The 8,696-nt window shown below is 48.5% G+C and overlaps 1 long non-coding RNA gene across 1 annotated transcript; it reads right to left on the minus strand.

Annotated features, from left to right (window-relative positions):
• Positions 1–1,834: 1,834 nt before the first annotated feature.
• LOC116529620 lies at positions 1,835–3,760 on the minus strand. The gene is made up of 2 exons (XR_004259566.1): positions 3,688–3,760; positions 1,835–3,026 (listed from the first exon to the last, which is right to left on the minus strand). It is a non-coding gene; the product is annotated as an uncharacterized LOC116529620 (long non-coding RNA).
• Positions 3,761–8,696: the final 4,936 nt, after the last annotated feature.

Below are 8,696 nucleotides of genomic sequence, written 5' to 3' on the forward strand. Positions count from 1 at the left end.
CGTTGCACCTGCCTGGCTTTAGACACTGACCTGAAGTGTGCATATGTTTATTGCCCTCCTTTAGAAACTATATTGACAACCGGATGAAGAATGATCCTGACTGGCTGGCTTAAATAACAATGTGTGTCCTCACAGTTCTGGAGGCTGGAAGTCCATGATCAAGGTGTCAGCAGGGTTGATTTTTTTCTGAGGTTTCCCACCTCAGCTTGTAGCTCTTTTCCCTGTGAATTTGTGTCACCTTCTCTCTGTATGTATCTATGTCCTCATCTCCTCTTCTTGTAAGGACAAGGTCATATTGAGTTAGGGTCTACCTTAATAACTTTGTTGTAACTTAATTATCTCTTTAGAGATCCCATCTTAAAAAACAGTCACATTGTGAGGTACTAGGGATTGGGACTTTAACATATGAATTTTGGAATGACATAGCTCAGCCCCAAACACTCCCCAAATTCCCATCATGCTCAGTCTAGCTTTCTTCGTCTCCCTCTGACCTGTGCATTTGAGGTCTCCACATGTGGAGCCTCCAGGACCCCTGAGCTGTAACAGTTATCTTTACATGCATATTGTTCCCTGCATATCATCTCTTGGTCATTGAGGTGACAATGCCCAGTTTTCATTTGTACCTAATTTGCTTTCATACTTTTTAATAGTTTTGGTACTATTTGTTTGCCGGAATGAAGAGGCATGAGTCAGGTGACTGTAAACTGCTAGGACCAGATCCACAGATCCACTTCCCAGGGGGGATGCAGTAGCTGCCCTTCCCACATTGAGCCTGCAGAAGGCCATGGTCCAGGTGGTATATGCTTGGAGGTGGTGCTGTAGGGGGCAGGGTCTATGTCAGTCCCAGAGGAAGCACAAGTTTCTCAGATAAGAAGCAGCCAACACCCAGGAAGCCTCACGGAGTTGCAGAAACCTTCAGAAGGAGGTAGAGCTACATTTGATCCTGGCTCCACCAGCTGCTACTATGGCCTTGGGTGAGCCATTTGACTTCTCTGGACCCCAGTCACCTCATCTGTAAAGCAGGGAGAGAACCTCCTACCTCACACAGCTATTGTAGAGCTAGTAGTGCCAAGCCATGTGCCCTGCCCATGTCTCACTGAAAGGAAAACAGACTCCAAGCTGGGAAGACAGGAGAGGCCCATCTGCAACATTTTGGGGATACTGACATCTCATGGAGTGGTTGAATAACATCAGCCTGAAAGCCTATTCAGAATTTTCTCTTCCTTTAAGCTCCCTCTACTTGTATGTGTATATACTTGTATATACAAGTATATTCAGAATGCATGCATAGGATATACAGGATACATACAAACAAGAAGCACTATCCACATGCATGAATACACAGAGCACACACATCCATGCACACAGAGACTCACACATCCCCAGGCCATCCCTCCACTACAGATAGACGCAGGCCGCAAGTGTGCACGCATAGACACCCGCACTCCCAGGCCCGGTTCACTGTGGCTGTCTCCCTTTATAAAATGAGACTCTCAATTCATCATGATATGGTTTCCAATCACCAGGTCTTGTTTTCCCCACAATATATCTAAAATTAAATGCGAAGAGGGGAAAATCCCAAGCCGAGAGTAGGAAGCCATACGTACAGATTGCAATCACCACGCAATGTTGCTGGTTGAAAGAAATGGATGTTGAGCATTGAATGTTAAAAATTGTGTTGAATTAGATAAGAAAATCCCATGTAGACTTTGTTAATGATTCATAATCAGCTAATAAGCTCATCTTGAGGAGAATAATGATCCGCGGACCTGTTGGCTCGTTTATCACTGTGTTTTACAACATTGGCAAAGAAACTAATTAAATCCCCGCATCATTACAGAGAATCCCTTTTAATAGAGATACAATGATGCACTAGAGGCTACAGATTACACTGCAAATTGTACCAGGAGATTTTGGACAGCGGGTTTTAATTAACATGTGAGCCAGGAGCAGCTCGTTTAAATAATAACCAGCGCTGGAACCATCTGCAAGTAGGAGCCAGGCGGCGGGAGGAGGTGGGACTACGGCCGGGGAGGCGAGTCGTGCATAGGCTGTGCCTAGGGAATGCCTTAGATTCAGGGCTCTGGGGAGATTGGAGAAACTGAGGCAGGACTCAGCTCCAGAAGGCGAGGGAGAAACAAAAACTGGGGCATGTTGGGAGTCGAGAATCAGACCAGGTGAAGGAATACAGCTGTTGCTGGAGAATTTGGAAGCTGGGTACACATTGATGGTGGCGGCAGAGCCAGATGAGCTCTTGGTACCGTTCCCCCTGCCCCCCGCCCCCATTTTCCATGTGGAAAGACAAAACTAAGAAAGACCATTCAATGAATGAACATTCATCACAGACCACTGCCTTGTGTGGATTCCATCTCTTGGCATGTCAGTCAACTCAGCATGTTGCTAAGACCTGCTGGAAGGCAGGCTGGGCAGGTGCCTTGAAGTGGGATCCAGCGCTCTGATTCTGCTCAGAAGTGAGGAACTTCTTAAGTGGCACAGCCAGTGAGCCCTTGGCAACCAGAGTCCAACACTTTCCTTCCATGTTTTTCTGTAGTCTGGCTTTCAAAGGGAAACTTCAGCCAGAGGCCAGCAGACACAGAAGTACCAGTGGGCAAAAAGGCAGACAACTGAGGAGTAAAGCAGGAAACTGTTGGCTATGCATGGCACACACATTCTTGGAAATGAGTTCCTGGCAAACATAGGGCAAACTTTATGCTTTTGGGGCTAATGCTCATCTTCCTGGGAGGCCTGAAGGCTCTCCTGGAGAGCCTGCTCCTGCTGAGCTGAACTTCCTGAGGGCACAGCCTCTTTGGGGCTGCCTGGTCACATAGCACCTCCTTGGTTTTAGCTTGAACTGCTTGTCATTAATTTTTCTTGGCAGTCCGCTAGTCTGGGTACTCCTCTGTTTCGTCTTCAGGATCCACACTTTCCTTCCCAGGCTGAAGCTCAACGCTGAGGTGGCCTGTGCCACAGGTAGCCTCTCAGTCTTCAGAGAGGCTTTTCTGACAGTTGTGGGGAGGATGGAGTACCTGCACAGGCAACAGGCGAGAAGGAGTTCTTTCCAAGTTCATGTCCTTCTCTTAGAGAAAGCAAGCTGAAGGCTTCCCCCACTGCGGCTTGTATATTATTATTATTTTAAGATCAGCAGCAAAATGATTCATAAAACCTTGGAAACAGATTTAGTGTAAAGCCTCAAAGAACAAGAGCTCATTGTGCACTGCGACTCCCACCTGATGTTCTGCCGAAGGCGTGATACAGGCTTCTTTGAGATGGAGCTGCACCCGACAGTCACTTCCCAGCCTGCACTTCTCCTGAGCTCCCATGGCAACACCAGGAGGATCAGCCCAGCATCCTGTTAGCATCCCTAAGCAGTACCCACCCTGTACATAGGCCCCGGGAGGGACACTATTTGTATATTGGAGGTACTGCCAACACCATGCACACAGGCTTTTCAAGCTAAGCTCAGCCCCACCATGCATGCGCGCACACACACACACACACACACACACATAGAGTTACCTGCATAAGCACGCACATGTTAATCCCTCTCACCCTCTTTCCACCCTTGAGGCTGAGAGCTCTGTGGCACTGGGTCCTCCTCCCCGTCTCACTTAAGCCCACCTGGGTCAGGTATCCCACGTGGGCCACATGCCCCACATCCTCCCCTCTTCTCTGTCCCCTCATACTCACATGGTTGCAGAGTAAACAGCAGTCAGGTTGGGAGTAAGTCAGATGCCATGTAGCTCAGCCTCCTCACTTTACAGATGAGGAGAGTGGGGGTGCACATCAGAAGGAAGGAACCCGTTATCATGCATGTCACAGTGGTAAGCAGGACCAAGCATTGAGTTCGCTGACACCCAAGCAGGCATTATTCTGCTGTGCAATATAAGGGTCTCTTGCCACCCTTTCAGCTGCCTGCCTCATTGGGATTTTTCAGCAAAACCAGCACAATTGCTTCCTGTCTGGTCTCTACCTCTCATCCCACCCTCTCCACAAGACCCTCTAGCTCCTGCTCTGAAACTATCAGAACCTCCAGCATGGCTTATGTAGTGAGTCAGGTCTAAGGACTTCAAACATAGGAGGGATGGTCAAGGTTACCTGGTCCAACCTGCTCATTTTGATAAGGGGATTGAGGCTCTGGGAGGTAGGGGAGTCGTGGTGGATGGATGAATTTGACGACTAGTCCAACTTTTGGGAAGATTAACAAAATACTCAGTCCCAGAAGCAGGCATTGTGACATCATTGCAAAAGCTGCTGCTGCCTTTGATCAACAGAGGCAGGGCAGGTGGCTGCTACCTAGGCTGAGCCCAAGCCTTATGCAGTGGCAGGAGGGAGGACAGGGCAACTTTCTTCCCTGCAGTGCCTACCGATGAGCATCTCCCTCTCTTCTTTCTAATGGTGCCCTGGGGCCAACCAGCAATTCTAGGCAGCCAGATCCCTAGCTAACAATGCAGGTAGGAAGCTGATGGCAGAATGCACTCTGGAGTCAGCTAGACCTGAGTTTAAATCCCACTTTACCCCTAAGTCAGCTCTAGGATAGCCATGATGATCAGTGGTGCGTTACAGCTGACTCCTGAGAGCTGCTTTTTAATGTTTCAGGAATTTTGTGAACCAGTCATTAAACACAGCCATTATTAAAATTTAAATTATAGAAACTTATATAATTTATGTCTACAACAAAGGTAATAAACAGTAAAAGCCACATCATTTTCTAATTATTTTATTGTTATTTCTACTCTAGAGATAGTACTCTGGAGGCTGCATCTGTTTTATCTGTAGGGAGGAAATACTGTACAGTGGTGTGGTAACCCCTGTCTCTTCCCAAACCCCTGTGCGGGGATGTCACCTGAGTAGCTTGACGTCAGCCAAGGTGGGAGTATTTCCACCAAGGAAATCAGCAAAGACCACATATGTAGGCTTCATTTTTGTTTTTTTGAGAACTGGTTGTTGTTACATGTTTACTGGGATGCCCATAATTGTATGTACTTGACCCTTCCAGCAGTGCTGTGAGGTAGGGATTCTTGTTTCATAAGGAGGAAACTGAGGCTTAGAAAGTGAAGTGGCATCTCCAGGGTCACCCAGCTGGTGGGTCTTAGAGCTACAAACTAAACTCACCTATGTTTTATGACTCTAAGTCCAGTATTTTTTTTGTAAATTTGAATTGAATTTTCACCTTGAGCAGAGTGTGATTGCAATTCTGTTCCCCTCCAGGCTATGGCCGGCAGGAGGCATTCCCCCAATGACTGAGATGCAGGACTGGGGTGTGGCTGCAGCTGCTGTGCAGGTCCCTGCAGGTCTAAGGGTGGTGGCAGGGGCATAATGTCCGGAACGCCATGTGTGCTACGGAGGAATGTCTGCTTTGGAGGGAGGAAAGACCTGGATTTAAAGCCCACCTTGATGCTGCTACTTTTCTGCATCATCCTGAGCAACCTAGAGGCTTGGGTTTCTCATCTCTACAGCAGGGATATTACCACCTCACATGACTGGCTTGAGAATTAAACAAGTGAATATTTCTAAAGCACCTGACATGGTGTTGCTTGCAGTAAGCATGAAATAAATGTTTGTTTCTTTTCGTCTCTTCTTCCCACCACTCATCCTCCCAGTAAAAATTCTCTGTTGTCATGAAGGCCAATGATAGCCTGGGAGCGCTGATGCAGACAGGCTGCTTCCTTATGGAGGAGGCATCTTTGGTTTCTATGCCAACCTCTTGGTCCATGTTCTTTTCCATGGTTGGGGCAGCGTGGAGCTCACTGCCAGTTGGTGGGATTCTGTGGTACTGCATTGGGCTTCAGTAGGCTTCAAAGCCAGAGGGAAGAGAAGGTAGGAGAAGCTGTAAGAAGCGGAAGTCTGGGAAGCCAAAAACATGCACTGTACCTGGCGTGCCTTAATTGTCTCTCCCACCTGCCTTCCTCCTCCTCAGCACTTGGCATTCCCTCCTGCTGCATAGAGGGCATCACTGCATGGCTCTGGTCTGACTCCTTCCCGAGGCACCACCATGGCTGCCACCACTGCTAAAGCCATGATGCCCAGTGCAGCAGATGTGGCTACTAGAGGTTCTGCTGTGTCCAGAGTCTGGTCACTGCTTACCCATGCTCATCATAGCATGGCTGAAGACCTCCTTCCCCATCTCCCTTCCCTTCCAGCTTCCCAATCATAAACTTCTCCACACCCAATCTCAGGCCTGTCTTCTTTCGTCCCATCTGGGAGGCAGAGCCAGCAGACCCCGAACACGTACTCTGCATCCACTCCCCAGGATCCTGTCGATCCTGCTCTGACAGTCACCTCCACTCTGTCTCAGAGCTCCAGCCTCACTCCTCTCCCTCTCTCCTGGCTAGTTCTTCTCGGATTGGATCATGAACAAACAGAACATTTTTCGTCTAAAAATAAAATCCGCCTCCCTTAACTCAATGATTATTTATCCTCATTGCCTTTTTTCTCTCCTTTTCAAAGCCAGATTCTTGGAAGGGTGGGCACTGTCTCCAGTTCCTTATCTCCCTCTCACTTCTTTCCCCACTGCCGTCCAATTTTCACTCCCACAGAAACCAATCTCATTAAGGCCTCCATGTCGCTTCGTCTGAATCTAATGATTATTTTCAGTCTTTGCAGGACCTGTCTAAGCCTATTTGACACCTGACCACTCTCCTTTTTTTGGAAACCCTCTCCGACCTCATGTGCAGTGTCCTGGGTTTCCTCTTATCTCTCTGACTCCTCTTCTGACCCCTCTACATTGGCCCTTCCTACCTCTTCATTGTTGGTGATTCTCAAGGCTCTGTGCCCAGACCTCCTCTCTTCCCACCATAAACACCTTCCCTAAATACTCACATCCCTCCTTCCTCTTATGGGCTCTGATGACTCCCCAGGCCAAGTTTCTCTCCTGACCTCAGACCTGAAGTTAGCACACCCGTCCCAGTATGGTGACACTCAGCGGCTCAAGCTCAGTAGGTCTGAAAACTGATCACTCTCCCCTTGACACTCTCCTTCCTGCTGTGATCCACTCAACACGGCATCCCTCCAGGCACCCACAGAAGAAACTGGATGCTTTCCCAGGCTCCTCTTGTTTTTCTTGTCTGGTAGTTCATACAGTTCTATTGACTCTGTCTCTTTAAAACCCTTCAAATGTATCTGTGTCTCTCCATTCCTACTGCCGCCCCCTGGCTTCTCATCCAGAGTATTCCAGCAGTCTCTTAACTGGGCTCAACTTCAGGTCTTCTTCTACCTTCAACCTTTTCTCCCACTGCCCAGCTGAAATGCAGATGTCAGTTGTATGAAATTCTTCAGTGACCCTGCAGCTGCTTCTGGATAGGATATGGGAAAGGTAATGAAATTTGGGGGTCACTGGGATTCCAGAACCAACCTCCGGCTGGCTGAGCAGCTAACAACAGGGCTCTTCTGCAGAGCTGGGGTCTTCTCATTCCTGGAGACCAAAGTCTTATTGTGGAATGCGAGGCTCATGCAATTTCACCCCACACATCTTCTCATTCTTGTCTCTCGTTAGTTCTAATCATGCTGAACTCACATAACCCTGAATACAGCATGGTTACCCTTACCCTGAAACATAAGCTCAATACAGACAAAGATTTGAGACTCTTTTGTTCACTGTGGTATCTCCAGCCCCTAGAATACTGCCTGGCAGAGAAAGACAGTGAGTAAATATTGGTTGGGTAAATGAATGAATACCTTCTTGTCTTCTCTCTTGGAGATTCTTCTCCTACTTAGACAACTCAGAAAGCTCCTCTAAAAGCCTTCCTGCGCCTCATTGTTTGGGTCAGTGGCCTGCCCTCTCCTCCCACAGCACCCTCAGTGTCCATGTCATATTGTTTACGTCTTTTCTTCAGAGCCATGTCTCGTGTCCAGGACCCCCCATTGCCCAGCACAGAGCTTGGCTCCCAGGAGGCACTTATGCAATAACTGTTGAGTAAATGCTGTACTGCCTGGGGACCGAGCCGTGTCAAGCCCACCTCTCTCTGTGCTGGCATTCTCCCCTTCCTCAGTGACCACAACCCCCAGCTCAGACTCCTCCCTAATGTTCTCATCATGGTCCTTTGTGGCTTCTGCATCCCTACAGGGACTTTTCGGGGTCAACAAGGCTTGTAAACTCTCATTTGATGTAGCTGAAGCCATCACTGTCTGAACGTTCCTCTCTGGGGAGCTAGAATTCTGGAGAATTGGTCAACAGTATTGGGTCTTTCTGGTTTCTGCCTGAGGATCCAATATGGGACCTTATCTCCCTGGGGAAAGGATCCCCAAGATCCGGGCAAAGAAAGGATCAGAGTGAGTCTCTCCCTACAGACTGGGAGGTGGGAAGGCTTGTGTGCTAACAAGGACACAGGGTGTTGGCCATGGAAACCAAGGTGGAAGCCCTGCCATACCTTGGAGGAAGGCTATGACCTGGGGGCACAAAGAAACCAAGAAGTCACCCTGAGAACACCAGATGTTGGGCCTCATAGGGCTGCACAACTAAGTCTAATCCCTGTCTGCTGCTTGGAAGGAAATAGATGCTTATGGCCTCCCTTTCCCCATTAGGATGGTCTCCAGGAATGAGAAGACCCCAGCTCTGCAGAAGGGCCCTGTTGTTAGCTGCTCAGCCAGCCTGAGGTTGGTCCTGGAATCCCAGTGACCCCCAAATTCCATTGCCTTTCCCATATCCTTCTGTTTTGTCCCTCTTAAATCCTGTCTCCATCTTCAACAGGCTCTCACCC

Source organism: Sapajus apella, unplaced genomic scaffold (genome assembly GCF_009761245.1).
Source record: "Sapajus apella isolate SASKATOON/1434 unplaced genomic scaffold, GSC_monkey_1.0 scaffold62, whole genome shotgun sequence".
NCBI lineage: Eukaryota > Metazoa > Chordata > Mammalia > Primates > Cebidae > Sapajus > Sapajus apella.